The following is a 16,694-nucleotide window of genomic DNA, read 5'->3' on the forward strand; positions in this document are numbered from 1 at the left end:
CACATCGGCTCCCCCCATGGCCGTTGGCGCTGTGAGGGAAGCCACCGGCCACTGGAAGAATTTCCCACAGCTGGAGAGTCCCCGGCACGTGGCTGGGCTGCGGTAGAGGGAGGTGCAGGCGGCCCCGTGCATCCAGGCCTGGAGGAAAGTCAGGTCTGGGGCCTGGGGAGTTTCTGTTTAGATAGAAAATGGTCAGCAAACCCAGAGCTTTGGTTCCAGTGCAGACCGGCTCATTGGTTTGTTCTCTACTGAAGACGCTGGCTTTGTTTATAAAGAGCGTTTGTATTTGTTTCCATTTGGGATTCGGTGGAGGAGGGCCGCGAATTCCAGGGTCTGCTTCACGGATCAGCTCCCCTTGAACACACGCACATTCCTCGCTCAGACTGTGCCGTCTCCTGTCTGTCTGCTGCCAGTGGCCCCAGGACGGAGGGTGCGCTGGGCGGGCGGGAGCCGGAGGCTGTGGAGGCAGAAGGCAGGATGCAGAGGTCCCACAGGCCTGGAAGGACCCCTCATCCGACTGCAGTCCCCTCTCGATAACTGTTCATGAGGTCTCTGCCCTGAAGTTCCAGCAAACAGACCTCTGGGGGGCTGTCCAGCCACAGTCCCCCAAACCTCCCTCCTACCCAAAGTGGGCCTCCAAGAGGAGGGCTAGTCTTAGGGGCGGCAGCCATCTTCATAAACAAGGCACACCCCTGTTCGAGAAATGCCAAGTTCAGAACAAGGATTAAAAAAAGGGATGACAAGAAGCAGCCAGGCCAAGTACAGGGAAGCGAGGCTGCTGGGCAAATCTCTAAGCTGTGTGGGAGCCCACCAGCTCCTCACCAATCTGGGAAGGCTGCCTGAAGGAAGCCACCTTCTGAGTGCTCCTGGGCACCCGGAGAGCTCTGGGCTGCAGTCCCAGAGGCCTCTAGCTCCCAAAAGCACCAGGGACTGGCTGGCTCCCTCGAACTCCTCATCCCACGCTGAGGGGACAAGAGGAAGAAGAGAGGGAGAAGGTGCTTAGCTAGGGAGGAGGCGAGAACGCAGGGCACCCAAAGACCTGTACCATCTCCAAACCTTCAGTTCTGTGGTCCCCTCCCTGCCCACAGCCTCACCCCTACCCAGCTCCTCACCCAGAAGCTGACTCTGCCTAATGCAAAGAGAATCAGGACATAGGACCAGGCCACACACACACATTTCCTGCCTCGCCTCACTGGGAGGGCAGCGTGCATAGCCCCCACGGCTTCACCATGCTCAGGGATTCATCTTGTACCCCTTCTTCTCCCTCAGTGCTCCCAGACAGCAGGGCACTGAGGCTGAGTACACCCCCCCGCCAACCTCCTCTCTCCTGCTCAGGGTCTGAGCCTTTCCTAGACCACAGCAGCGGCTCCCCCACCAGCCAGGATGCCTCTGGCCGCCAGATCCAGGATGGCCAACCAATAGATAGAGACTTAATCAGGTAATATGTGGAATACTGGCTCTTATTTACCTGCTGTGTGGACTTGGGCATTTTCTGTGCCCAAGTCACTTGGATTCTCTGTGTGTCCATTTCCTCCTCTGTAAGACAATAATCTACAGGGGTTATGTGTATAGTAATAATACACATATGAGTTCTTTAATTTCCTGGCTAGGTTCTTGGGAGAAATTAAAGACTCCACATGTGTGACATTCTTGGGACAGCTCTCCATAAAGGTTAGCCACCACTGTTCCACGATGGGCATCCAGGAGGCAAGCAGCCCCAGCACCAGCTAATTCAGCCACCCAGTGATGTCAGAGCTCAGGGTCAGCCTGCCTTGATCCCTGGGACTCTCCCCTGGAGTGTTGAAGAAGATGGCCATGGATTCCTGGCAGCACATTCTTACAAGGTAAAGTCTAAAGGCAAATAAGATCCTTACCTCAATTTTCTCTTTTTCTCAGGAAGTTTTCTTCCTGGAAACCCCTTCCCCAGGGGGATTCCCTTGAGTTCCATCGTCTAATTAGGGTCACATGGCCATATCTAGTCGCAGAGGAGGCTGGGAAGGCAGGTGTCCAATATTTTCAGCCCTTTACCCCGAGGATGGTTTCTGCCAGGAGAAGGAAGGCTACCAATCTGGTTACCTGCCCTTGATTCTCTGGACACAAGCTGCTCTGCAAAACTTCTTCGGCCTCCTTGTTCGCTTGTGAGGCCACATACCCACCACAGTGCCAGACCAGAGGCGTTCAGCCAGTGCTTGCTAAGGAGAGGAGGGAAGAAAGGAGGAAGGATGGGAGGGCAAGATTGACGCCCCAGGTACCACTGGCCTCTTACCCCTCCCATGAGTACCCACAACTAGAGTTGCCCTATGAAGCCTTCTGAGGCATGACATCTTGTCCCTGGCCATCAGCAAAAGTTGAATTAGAAATCACGCTCTCTTATTATAAGACTTGAATATTTTGGCTTTTCCCTGTGGGGCAACTCCCTCACCCTGTGAACTATTTTCCTGTCGTCAATGAGATATGCCAAGTATTTTTTAAGAGCTGTAGTGCCGCAGTCTGGTTGGGGGGAGCATTTTCCGTTTGTCTTTTGAGTGTCATGTATTGAATTTGGCTCATCTCTCCAGCCTGATGCTAGGTCTCTTTGACCTTTGACCCTGACACCATTCTTTATCCCCCTCTGTCCTGGTTACACCCTCGTGTGATAAGCCTGTCAACTATGGCTTCATCTCCTTCGCTACTAAATCATTAAACAGGACAGGACATTCTACTGAAACCTCCCTCCCTCTGACCTCAATCTTTTCCAAAATCAACACCCTTTGGGCGTGGCCGTTCACCCCTAGAGAGGCCAAGCAGGGACATAGCCTGGCTCAAGGTAACCTAGGGAAGACTGGAAAGTGAGAAAAACCCGCCTCAGTCAAGTCTGAGGGAGGGAGAAGGGGACCAGCCAGATACCCAGGAGGCTCGACATGGCTGCAGAGTTGTGTCTTCCCCATCTCTGGGGCAAGCATCCCTCCTGCCCCTTCTCTGCCTTTGTTTCTCCTTTTTACTGCCTGACTCCTATGAGTTTACCTCATTTTTGAAATTCCCAAGAGAAGATCTGACTGGGCCAGCTAGTCACTGTCCAATATGCCACACTCCTGTGGGCAAAATCTTACTCCCTGGGTAGCTCATGGGTGGCTCATCTCCCCTGCATCCAGACGATACATGGCCTCTGTGGACTCCAGTCTCGATTCCTGGGCCAACCCTCTGTTGGCCAGAGAGGAGCACCATCCCAGACTGTAATAACACCTGGCACTCACTAGCAAGGAGCAGCCTGAGACCACTTTCCCTCCAAGAGGGGAATGCAGATGGCAGGTTTCTGGAGCTCCAGCGACCAGCCCATCCTGTGAGAACAGGGGCTCCAGGCTTCTAGGCTGTGGGAGTACTGGGGTCTGGAAACGGGACATGACCCCAGAGCAGCCATGACGGAGAAACTGGCCATCATCAAGGGCAGGAAGAACAGCTGGGCCGGGAGGGCAGAAGAGACAGGCAACAGAGACTGCCCGGGCAGGCCAGCCTGACAGGCCCAGGGCAGTGGCCCAAGAGCACTGCCTTAGCCCTGGCAGGTGGGACTGGCATGGGCCTCCCTGGGAAATGGGACAGAGCTGGCTGGTAAGGACAAGACACAGACCCAGGACTTGGATGGTATGGAGTTCCTACAAGGACTCGGGGGAAAAGAGAGAATGCATGTGAGATTGGGTTTAAGGCAGGCCGTAGTCTCTAGATCTGGGGCTTGAGGTCATGGCAAGCCCCCAGATAAGAGAGAACGGTGCTGCCTTATCCACTTCCAGACCTACCAGACTCCTTCCATTTCCCAAAACCCCAGCTGGGATTTACTCCTGGGTCAACCTTCCAGGTAGCTAGACATCCACCTGGTCTTAATTGTAAGAAGAGGGAAGAAGCAGGGTCAGAGAAGGGCAAGGTCACCCCAGCCCCCAGGTCTCCAGCAGGCACCACTCAGACGGCATGAAACAGACACATCCCCCATCCCCCCTCCAAACCCCCTCTGCCAAAACCTCCTACTTAACCCATCAAAAAGGAACATGAAGGTAGGTGCCCAGGTGGCTCAGTGGGCTCAGCAACCAATTCTTAGTTTCAGCTCAGGTCATGATCTCAGGGTTCTGGAATTCAGTCCCTCATCAGGCTCACACTGTGTGTGGAGCCTGCCTCAGATTCTCTCTCTCCATCTCCATCTGTCCCTCCCCACCCTCTCCTCCAAAAAAAAAGGAAGGAATGTCAGGAGTCTTTCTATAGTAAAGTCAGGGCACTTCCCAGCAGGGACCACTGCCTTTCTACAGATTTGCAAACTGCGTCATTACCCATCCAAGCAAGAAGCCTCCTTGGGCATGATATCTTCTGCCATAATCCATCTTCTCTCCAGTTTTGTTTTTTTTTTAAGATTTTATTTATTCATTTGACAGATAAAGATCACAAGTAGGCAGAGAGGCAGGCAAAGAGAGAGAGGAAGGGAAGCAGGCTCCCTGCCGAGCAGAGAGCCCAATGCGGGGCTGGATCCCAGGCCCCTGAGACCATGACCTGAGCCGAAGGCAGAGGCTTAACCCACTGAGCCACCCAGGCGCCCCTCCAGTTTTTTAAATTCAGAGGAGCGACATTTGCCCCAGTTTCCTGATCCTCTCCCAGCTTCCACGCTGACCCAGAATTGTGCAACGCACAGTTGTCTCCAGGCAGGCGGGTCCTAACCTCAATGTACCAACAGGCTATCAGCACGGCATTGATTACCCTGGGGCCATTGTCGGTATTGTCTGAGTAATCAAGTTCAAAAGGGCAGTGATGGCATTAAACATCTGTGTTGGTTCTGGATCATTCACCAGAGGGAAGGAAGATTCAGCCAGGGGCAACAGGAGGAGGCCCGCTTACACTAGGGGGTGGTTAGCACGGAAGCCAATTTCTCACTCATTTTGTAAGATCAAGTCCAAACTCCTCACCCTCACATGAGGAAATGACTCCACTGTAGGCCAAGGATTTCCAATGTATTGCCACTGCACATTTTGAAACATGAATATAAGAACAGTGATAAGATTCCCAAAAATGTTCTCACGTGAAGGATGAGAGGAAGGCCCTGGGCTCGGAAAAAGCTACTGGCTTCAGCTGCAAGAGCTTACTCATCGTTCTGCCTTACACATCGTTTCCTCCAAATGTGCAGGGGAAATCAGAGGGCTCCCTGGGCTTGAAGCAGGGGGCTCCGAGGTCCCGGGGAGACTGTCAACTTGGACCAAGGCATCTCATTCTCTCCTGGACCCTCAGCTTCTCCCCTGCGCTAACTCTCCCTCGGCATGAAAGTTTTGACTGTCTTAATAAACAAAGCAAAATAACTTCACCAACAGAGAAATAGTGAAATAAATTATAAGATGATTTAATATATATGAATTTTATATGCACATAATCCATCTATCAACTCTGGGACACCTGAATGGCTCAATCAGTAAAGCGTCGGACTTTGGCTCAGGTCATGATCCCAGGGTCCTGGGTTTGGTCCCGCATCACGTGGGGCTCCCTGCTCAGTGGGGAGCCTGCTTCTCCCTCTCCCTCTGCCCCTCCCTCTCCTTCCATTCCCCGCTTGTGCTCTCTGGATCTCTCTCTCTGTCAAATAAACAAAATCTGTTAAGAAAAAAATTAAGGCTGGAGTTTTAAGTAACATTTACTGCTTTTACAGAAGAAAACACCAGATGACTAAACAAAAGCTAAAATCATCGGCTTAAGAGCACTGCCTTTTTACAAGTCTACATTAACACTCAATTTCTCTTCCTTCAGTAAAGTCCTGCATTCATGGAATTGTCTAACTCAATTATTTGGTTTTTAAATGTCACAGAAGTAGCTTTCACATTTGCCTGAACCCTCTGTCTGTCCCATCTTCCCTCCCGCCTGCCACCATCTGGTCCTTCTCCCCAGAGGGTCTGACTCGCTGCTTACCTCACCCGGCCTCCCCGATCTCCCGCATTGGTAATCAGACCTCGGAGCCATCAGTGCAGGAAATGTTCCCAGGGTCACAGCAGCTTCCAGGTTCTTCCAGACCTACCTTACTCGACTTCCCCATACTGTCCAGTCTGATGCCGGGCAGCTCCCTGCTTCCCTCGCTGAGGTGCACACCCCCCTCCCCACCAGGTCTCCTTTTAGCCCTCCATTATCTCATCCTAGCCTGTCCTTGGATGTCGGCATTCTCCAACTTTCTCTCCTGAGTGTCCTTTCTTCTCCCTTTTGGTGCAGCCCCCTCCACTGATACAATTCCATTGATTAGATGATGATGGCCGAAGGTGCAGATTGAAACCCCACCTACCATCTCCTGCCCATGTCCCTCCCCACGCCCCCATCCCAGCCCCCACCCCTGAGTTTCATCTCTTTTGGTGGTTCCACCATTCAGTCAGTAGTCTGGGTTAGAAATGTGAAAAATATTCCCTTCCTTTCCCTTGCCTTTCTTATTCAACCCATCCCCAAATCTTCTGAGCGCCTTCTTCTGGGGAGCTCTCAAACCCATGTCTTCCTCTCCACCCTCTTCTTAATCCCAGGGGTCATCTGGACTCACCCAGGGCCCAGCTGTAGTCTCCTAACTGATCGTCCTACCGGCCGTCCCACCCCTGCCAGCCTATCTCCACCTTTATTCCAAACCATCCTCTACACACAAAATGCAAATCTGATGATATCAGTCCTCTTTTGGATCAAAGGACCCTCATTACTTGTGGGAGCAGATGGCCATCCCTGGCCCGGCCTGCAGCCCTTGTGTCTGTGACACTAGCTGCCCACCTCTCCAGCTCCTGTCCTGCCTAGTCCATCCTCCCCAACTTGGGCAGGAAATGGTACCCAAGCCTCCAGGTCTTATTCCAAAATCCTACAACTCCAGCCAAGGCCTCACTGACCTCTGGGAACAAAGGAGGTCACCCTTTTGATAATAACCCTGAATTTCTGGTCCGTGTTTTACAAGAATTTGGCCTCTTACCATCTGCACTCCAAACGTTTCTGGGAGTCCCCAGGAGTGTGTCACCAATGTTCCCATGCAAGTCCAGTTGCCACCTAGTGGTCTGCCCGGCCCATGTGGAGGGTGGTGCGCTGCCTTCTCAGCCTGCGTTTCACCCTTCCTGCATGTGTACTAGCCAGGCAGTTGGCATGGTGCTGCCTCATCTCAGCTGCTGGGGGTGGGGATCCCAACTGGTTCAAGCCAGGATTTCTCAACTTCAGCACTGTGGAACATTTTGGGCTGGCCAGTTCTTGGTGGGGAGTGGGGAATGGGGCTGCTCTGTGCCTTGTAGGATATTTAGCAGCATCTCTGGCCTTTATCCACTAGATGCCAGTCACGCACACTCACCTATTGGGACAGCGTGTCTTCAGGCATCGCCAAACGACTTCTGGCAGGCATAATGGCCCCTGGTTGAGAACTGCTGTCTGAGCTAATTACATAAGGCCATTCCCTTCCACAGTTACTGGTTTGGATATATGACCTAAATTGGTCCAATGGTAATGAAGTTCAAGAACTGGGTTCAGCATTCAGTGCTTCTGTTTTCTCATCCTCTTGATGTAGCCTCAGAGTGGAGGCAGCCATCTTGCAAAAGCAGGGGAGCCAACTGTAGGATGAAGCCGATCTCACGTATAGAAAACAGAGGTGAAAAGAAATCAAGTCTTGAGTGACCTCCTTGGACCTCTAGGTTAAATTGCCTGAAGCTCACTGCATTGCTGGACATTTCCAGGTACTAAGCCTAGAAATTCCCTTGATTGTTTATATTGTTGACAATCCTGTTACTTGCAACTAAAACCACCATTGCTACATTGTCTGCTCAGGCCAGATCCATAGCCTAATGCAGGACCCTGCACCATCATTTGCTGTTTCTACTCATGCCAGTTCCTACCGGGCTCTGTCTGATCTCTCCCCTGAGCACGGCCCCTGTGGGCTGTACTTCACAGTGGGCTCCAAACCCTCAAGATGCAAAGCCATCCATAAGTCCAGGGCAAAGAGAGATAGACTCTCTCTCTCCCCTTAGTGTTATATTCTGGGAGAGGATCTCAGAGCTCATTGTTCTATCCACAAAATTGTTCAGTCTTAATGAAATGGATATTTTGCTTTTATTAGCATTGGCGCTCTCTCCCAAGGGCAAGATATGAGTTCATGGGACATGGCCAAGGACATGTTCAAGTAGTAGATAGCACCCCGTATTAGACCTTCTTAGCTTCTCCAAGGCCAACAAGGAGCTTTCTAATCTTAGCACACATTCCTTCCCAGAAGGTCTCTGAGTCTCTCACTGAAGGACACTTTAATTTATTAGACCAGTATTGGTATATCAATTAACCTCTGCCAGCTCAACCTGCAGTAACCAGCAACCCCCAAACCTCAGTGGCTTGCAGCAACAGGAATTTGCACATTTTCAATATTATATTTGAAAAATAAACATAATGGTTCTATACGTAAATTCGTTCAAGATTCATAACCCACCCTTTTGTATATACTGGTTTCTCCATTCCACAGTTCTTTATTTAAATTCATCTCTAGATCAGTTGGATTCCATGACCAGGTAATACTCAGGGACATGTTCAAGGGATGCCAGAGTCTCGGCATATTTCCATCTTTGTGAATGACTATTGCCTTTCGACTTTGCCTGAACGAGAACCTGTCGTGTTACACGTCCCTCAGAACTTGTAGACAATACTCCACTAACTCACTGCTGAATGTTACTGGGGATAAACCTCAGGCCAATTGACAACTGTTTTCTCCCTTGTGAGTGACCTGATTTTTCTGCCTGTATGCCTATATGATTTTTTCTTTGGCTTTAATACTTAATTTCTTCACTGGGATGAGTTATTTCTAGAACATGATGTGCCCTTTCAAACTGTATACACAGAAGTCCCTTTATGGGACAGTTTTATTTTCTTTCTCATTTTTTTTCTACTCCATTTATTCTATCTGCTTCCACTGAAACAGTAATGGCATGCACACTGGAAAGCTTTGGTCTATCTTAAACACTCCCTATTTTTTTCTCTCTCTGTTCTCCAAGTCATTTTATGAGATTCTTCTCATACTTTTCTACTATGCATCTTACTCTGGTTTTAAAAAACCTGCTGTGTTTTTCTGATTGCTAATAAGGTTTTTGTCTCTCTTACACATTTATTGTTATCCTACATTTCTGGCTTTTGAACTTTATCAGCTCCCTTTCAAGCTCTCTCCTGTCTTAATGTTGCTTTTTCAATCCCTATGCCCTGAGCTCTTCCATTTCCCCTTGAAGAGTTCATGTTCTCATTAATTTCTTTGTGATGATGGACAGAATATTTTTCCAAAGTGTTCCTCTGTTTCCTGAAGTAATTCTTTTTCTGGGATACATTCTTCACCAGCTCCTTACTTGTTTTATGTCTTCTCCTTTCTCTGTTGTAATGGAGTTCTTTTTCTTTTAAGATTTTATTTATTCATTTGAGACAGAGAGATACAGAGAAAGAGAGTACAAGCAGGGGAAGAGGCAGAGAGAGAGAGAGAAGCAGACTCCCTGCTGAGATGGGAGCCCAATGTGGGACTTGATCCTGGGGCCCCAAGATCATGACCTGAGCCAAAGGCAGATGTTTAACAGACTGAGCCACCCAGGCGTCCCTGTAATAGAGTTCTTGATGAGTCCTTTCTGTTTATTACTCACCTTTGGGGGAAGTGTTATCTAGGCCAACATTTTTCTTAAGAATTATGTTGGGGAGGTATGGATGAGGGCATTAGGACAGCCGGCCTCCTGGATTTAGGCATGACTTCCTCACCAAGAGCAAGAGTTCTCTCTCCAGGGTCACAACATTCCTATTTCCTGTGATCCTCAGATTCTCTCATCCCACCTTGAGATGCACAGGAAATCTTTTGGCATTTCCCTCTTCTTTCAACATCCCTCCTCCTGTGTTCCTATTTTCTAAAATAATTCTCAAAATCAGCTGTACTTAAGTAATACGTGCTCAGAGTAGAAAATTTAAAAATTCATACAGGATGAAAAGAAAAAAAAAAAATCTGTGGTCTCACTGCCCAGAATTTAATGCACTACCCAGAGGTCTCCAAGGCTCTATTTCAGACAATCCCCCTCAAAAACAGTTCTCAACAGTTCTCTTTGCCAACCTGATAGGTGAACCTTACCATTTTTTCTATTTTGGATTTATTTGGTTGGTATTAAAGTTTTCATATGTTCATTGGTCATTGTATTTCTACTTTGTGAATCTTCTTGTCTTTCCATGACTTTCTCTTAATATGTTCATATTTTCTTAATAACATGTGCAGGCTCTTTGTATTTTAAGGATTTTGTTTGCAAGATACAAATATTTATCTAGTTTATCTGGTTTGTCATTTGTTTTGTCTTCATCTCCTAAATCGTGTCATGCACTTACTATGCACCAGACACCTTGTTAGATACAGAAAAATCATCAGTGAACAAGGTAAGATTAAAAAAAACATGTCCTCATGAGCTTATACTCTTAAGCAGGAGCCCATAAACCTTTTCCAGAGAAGAAACAGAATAAATCATTTCAGCTAGCTGGCAAATTCCACATAGATACTCACGTAAAAGAGAGAAAGTTCTCACCCCTCTCGCCCCGACTGCTGGGGCAGTAGGCACAATTTGTGCTGCTGGTTGTCCACTGCACACATTCTTGGGAGGAGGACTAACTATCCCAAGGGTTGGCAGGGGAGAGTAGCCACAATGGTCGCTTTTGCTCTCTGCCCTGGTGACAATTCTGACCAAACCCAACTTTGCTCTTCCAGGACATCCTGGCCATCTCCGCTAGAGTGGCTGGTCAGCGATGAGGCTGCTTGCTGAGTGCTGTCTCCTGGATTGAGATCCCACCACTAGAGGTTGGAGAGTTGCCAAAAACACGTAGGTGACTGCCACTGAGTCCTGGGAAGCTGGGGGTGGGGCAGAGGAGGTAGACACTGGAAGCTGAGGGGTAAACAGAGATGCCAGAGAGTGCTCCTACTGGATCTCCATAGCTTATAGTACTAACCAGTACAGACACGGGCTGTGGGCCACATTTAACCCACATGCTGTAGTTTGCAACCTCTGCTCTAGAAGAACGAGACATACAATACAATACATACATATATATGTACATATGTCAGACTATAGAGATACTACAGGAAAATATATCTGTAAAGCAGGAAAGAGGGACGAAGAGTGTGGGTAGGGAGATAGGGATTGTAAGTCTAAACAAGGAAAGCCTCACTGAGAAACAACCATCTGAGGAAGACTTGAAGGAAGTGAAGGAGCCAAGCCATTCAGGTGTCTTAGGAAAGAGGTTCTGGGCAGGAGGGAACAGTATGTGCAAAGGCCCTGAGGCAAGAGCATGCAAGGTGTGCTTGAGAGCAGCAAAAAGGCTTGCTCTGTTGGAATGGAGTAAGCAAGGAAAGAAGGAGAAGCTTGTAGGAGATGAGGACAGAGAGGTAACAGAGCAGAGTAGATCCTGTAGGCCAGGAGTTACCCATCTGTCCACACTTTAGGACCCTGAGGAGCCTACCTACACTCCCAGAGATTGACATTTAATTGGCCCAGTTCCAGGCATCTCCACTTCTTTTAAAGCTTCCAAATGATTCTGACACGAAGCCCAAGTGAAGAACCAATGTTGTTGAGCTGTGAAAGCTGTTGTGAGGACATGGGCTTCTTTTCTAAGATGTGTGAGAGCAGGGAATGGAGTTGGGGTGATTCTGATGGACCAATGGTGTGAACTGAGTAAGCTGGGGAGGGAGAGAGACATTTGGGAGTCACAGTGGCTATCTAAGTGAAGATCTTTGGGCAGCTGAACATACTAGTCTGGGGTCCAGAAGAGAAGCCCAGGCTGAGGATGTATCTTTGCTACTCATCAGAACACACAGTCTTCAAAGCCATAAGATTGAATAAGATAACCAAGGGAAGAACTGTGGGCAAAGAAGAGAAGAAATCTGAGAAATGAGTCCTGAGGCCTCCCAGCATTTTTTTTATAATGAATTCCTAGAGATGGTCCAAAATTTGTGCATGGTTAAATCTGTGGGTTTTGACTTTGATGTCATATTTTAAAGTTTTTTCTCACCCAAAGATTATATAGCTGTTCATCTATGGTTCTTCCATGATTTAACTTTTTTACATTTAAATATGCCCAAATCTTTATTCCCCCACACCATCTCCCAATCAAAGGAGCCAGAATTCCTTAGAGAAATCGCTGATTCCATGTCTGGGGCGGAGAAAGTACAAAATGATACTGGAACATGTTGTTGTGCCAGAATGCAAAGAAAGGCTCAAAAACTGATTGGAACAAGCCAAAGGGCATGGGACCCACTGGCTAAATCAGAAACAATTTGAGCATCAAAATGAATAATGACAGTAATGGGTGATGGCCCAAGGAGTAATAGAGTCCATGAGCCCACACTGATAGGAAAGAAGAAGAGAGAGGGAAGAGGGCAGAGAGAAGAGAGAGGGAGAAAGCTCTTGCTTACAAAAAAATGCTGACTAACAAACAAAGAAAGGTAGAGTTAGAAAATCACCATCTTACAGCAGCCTTACTAACAATTAACTTAGGTAAAAAGTGTCACAGATATTTACAGAGCCTCAAAGTATCCAACCTTCTATAGATTTGGTATTAACCACACACACAAACACACACAAATAGAGTAACTTTATAGTGGAGAAATCTGTTGAACACTACCTAACCAAGCGATGGAGCAAAGTTGACACCATCAACAATAGAAGAAACCTACATTGTATATTTCCCAAAGAGATACACTGAGAGGCCCACAATGCGTCCCACAAAATGCAGAACCGGACTCCAATCATGAAGAAGTACTAGATATACACAGACGGAGAAAGTTTCTTTGAAACTACTGGCCTGTATATTAAAAAAAAAAAAATACCAGTAACATGAAAAACAAAGAAACACTGAGGAATTATGCCAGGCTAAAGGGAACTAAAAACATGAGAAGTAAATGCAGTGAATGAACTTAGCTTGGATATTGCATGGATCAGGGGGAATGCCTGTAAAGGTTATTACCGGCAGACCTGGCACAATTTGAATATGGACTAAGTATTAGGTTAAGAATATTGTATCCATGTTAAATCTTTTTTTTTTTTAACGATTTATTTATTTATTTATGAGAGAGAGAGCATGAGAAGGGCTAGGGGCTGGAGAGGGGGAGGGAGAGAATCCTCAAGCAGGCTCCCTGCTGAGCACAGAGCCCCACACTGGGCTCCATCTAAGGACCTTGAGATCACAACCTGAGCCAAAATCAAGAGTTGGATGCTTAACCAGTTGAGCCACCCTGGTGCCCCTCAATCTTAAATATTTTTAATTTGATTCTTGCGTTGTGGTTATAGAAAAGAATGGCCTTATTCTTTGGAGAATCTCACTGAAGTATTTAAGGATAAAGGATACATGTTCCTTGAATCTTACTCTCAATGGTCATAGGAGAAACAAAACAAAACAATAGTTTCCACCGTTAGGAAACAAAAAGCCAGGGTTTGAATGCATATGCTATACAGATACGGAGAATAAAGCCATTGTATAGTGTTAACTGTTGTGAATCATTATGACAGATATGATGGAATTTATTAAACTACTTGTACACCTTCTCTGAAAGTTTGATATCTTTTCATGACAAAAAGTCAAAAACAGAAATATTCAAATTAGGAGCTGAGATTTGTTTTCCTGTGCATTCTGAGACAAGAATCTAAATTAGCCCTTTTTTATTGACTGGTCTTTGAAATACCTCCATAATCAATAATAAATTCTAACATACACTGGGATCTGTTGCTACCTTCCTAGTCCATCTCATGAATCCACCTGTTTTTAGGTACCAGGGAATGTATTTTAATTGTCAGAGTCTTTACTTATATTTAGTATCTGGTGGGGCAGTTCCATCCACCTTGCTGTTTTCCTCAAAATTTTCCGTTCCACGCTTCTAGTCTTCCAGAGAAATGTGCGATCATTTCATCAAGATTTCCTTAAGAAAACAAATCTCATTGAAATTTGGTTTGGAATGTGTTCATTTGTAGATGATTTGGAACAACAGAAAACTTGAATTTTGATTCTTCTTAGAAGAGTGTTTGTCTCTCTCCTTTTGTTGGTCTCACTTTGAGTTTTTCCATAAAGACTTTCTGTTTTCTATATATAAATCTTTCCCATCTCTTGTTACGTTCACTCCCATGAATTTTGTTGCTGTTGTCAATGTAATATATTTCCATGATGTGTACTAACGGCTTGCTCATTATTGTAAGAAAAGTATTGGTTTTTACATCTATATTTCTACAGTTTGTAAGTGCCTCCCTACTGAACTCATTTGCTAGCTCTACGACTTTTTCCATAGATTTTTTTTTTTGAGATGTCCAAATTACCAAAAAAAAAAAAAAAAATCCCCCAAAACGATGATGATAATATTTCCTCCTTGGGAATATTTATGACCCTTATTTTATCTTCTTGTTTAATTCCATTGCTAGAACTTCTGCAACATTATAAATAATAGTGGATAGATCCTGAATTTAATTGGGATGTCACTAATGTTTTCACAGTTAATTATGATGTTGCTTTGGTTTAAGAGAGATTATCTTCGTAATATGAAAGGAGTGTTCCTCAGTTCTTGCTTTATATACAAAACATCACCTGGAATGAATGGCAACGTCTTGGAATTTTTCTAAAACTCTCATTTACTCATTTCTTGATTACATGCCAAGCTCTGTGCCAAGAGTCTTGTCCTTATGTAATCCACACATGACCCTGACTTTAGACATCATTTTCCAAACTTGAAGATAGGGGAAATGTCCAAAAGTCCACAGTTAAGAAGTGAAAGGATAGATTTGTACTCGGACTTTCTGTCTTTAAAAACCTAAACTCTTCACAGTGATAATGTGGTTTTTCACGTCACTCTATTAACATAATTAATCGCATTAAGCCATTTCCTCCTATTGAACAACATTTGCATTGCTGGCATTGGCCTGTTTGTAAATAGCGAACCCTTATTTTGCCCATACGGCTGCATTCAATTTTCTAGTATTTTGTGTCTGTATTTGTGAAATTGGGCTGCCGTTCCTCTCTCGGCCATCTGTCTGGTTGGCTTTTGTGTCGTGGGGGCGACACTCGCTCAGGAAAGGGACTTGGGATGCTGCCCTTCTAGTTGCCATTACTAACCCTGCCTAAACACCACTGAGGTGATCCGCTACCGGCAGATCTGAAAGAATTTGGCTCCGCAACTCGGAACCGGTCTGGACTTAATACTTTTGTCAACAGTTATGTTCAGCGTCTTCTGGGGTGATTCATCTAATTCAGGTTTTCTACCGCTTCTTTGGTCAAATTTGGCAATGTGTCTCTTCATGGAAAACTCTCCACTTCATTGAGATTTGCATGTTTATTAGCATAAAGTTATAAAACCCATTTCTTTCTGTTTTTCGTTTACTCCCTATCATTTCTCATGTCGGCATCTCCTATTTTCTTCTTCTTGATTGAGCTTGCCGATGGTTTCTTGAAGTCATTGGTCTTTGTAAGGAGCCAGACTCTGAATGTGTTTATCACTTTACATTTCCTATTTTCTAACCCATTAATTTCTGGGGGGGGGGTTATGATTCACTCCTCCTTGTTTCCTTGGGTTGTGTTGGTGGTGATGGTGGTGGTTTGCTTTTCTCTTTTTCTGGGGTCTGGAGAGAAATGCCTGGCTCATTTATTTTCCTGTATTGTTATCATTAGCATTCTGTTCTATACTTCCTGTTATGAATGTTTGTATTCCCTCTCAGACCCAAGAGTGACTTAGAGAAGTGATTTTTAATTTCCCAAGTGGTTCAGTGTTTTGTTCTTTGCTTCTCCTTCGGTTTTTAATTTCCAGTTTTCTTGAATTCCAGTCAGAGAATGTGACCTGTACAATTTGTACACTTTAGAGGCTATTGATAATGTCTTTATGACCTGGCATAAGAATACACTTTTAAAATATTTTCAACGGTGATTGAAGGGAATTTCTATCCTCTGTAGAATTCTCTGAGATGACCCCTCAGAAAGCTGGAAGGATGGAATGCCATATGACTCTAAACTGTCCCCACGGGCCAGTCAAACCCAGTTTTCTCAACACCAGAGAGAAAGAAAAGAGGATCAGGGTGGGGTCCTGGGGATGGCAAAGGCACAGAATGGAAAAGCGAGACCACCCCACCCTGTCATACTGTCCATCCTGTCATCCTGCCTCAAGGCAGGACCTAAGGGTGGCCTGGAAGCTCTCCCTTGGGACACTTGCGGCAGGCAGTGTGAGGGGGCATGGGGACCACTCTAGGGGCACTGCTTGGCTGCTTGGGATCCCAATTTTATCTGCTTTTTATTTTTTCTTAAGATTTTATTTATTTATTTGAGAGAGAGAGAGAGAGCAAGAGAGGGGGAGTGTTGGAGGGAGAAGCAAACCCCCCACCAAGCAAGGAGCCCAATGTGGGACTTGATCCCGGGACTCCAGCATCATGACCTGAGCCAAAGGCATTTGCTTAATCAACTGAGCCACCCAGGTGTCCTTTTATCTGCTTTTTAAACAGGAAAAGGCAAAGGGATCCAGTAACACCTCAAGGTGTCATCTGAACCAGCCAGACTTGCCAAGAACAGGCCTACTTCTCACTGGCCCTTCTCTCTCACCTGTGACATTAGAGCTGGGAGAGGAGAGAGTCCTGACACAAACTCAAAGAGAAGAGAACCGGATTATTATGGGCTCTGTTCATGTTGAAAAAGACAAAATGCAGTAACACGTTTCCAGAAATCAAAAGGTGCGTGAGTGTGGCCAGCACAGA

The sequence above is a fragment of the Mustela erminea genome, chromosome 7 (genome assembly GCF_009829155.1).
Source record: "Mustela erminea isolate mMusErm1 chromosome 7, mMusErm1.Pri, whole genome shotgun sequence".
NCBI lineage: Eukaryota > Metazoa > Chordata > Mammalia > Carnivora > Mustelidae > Mustela > Mustela erminea.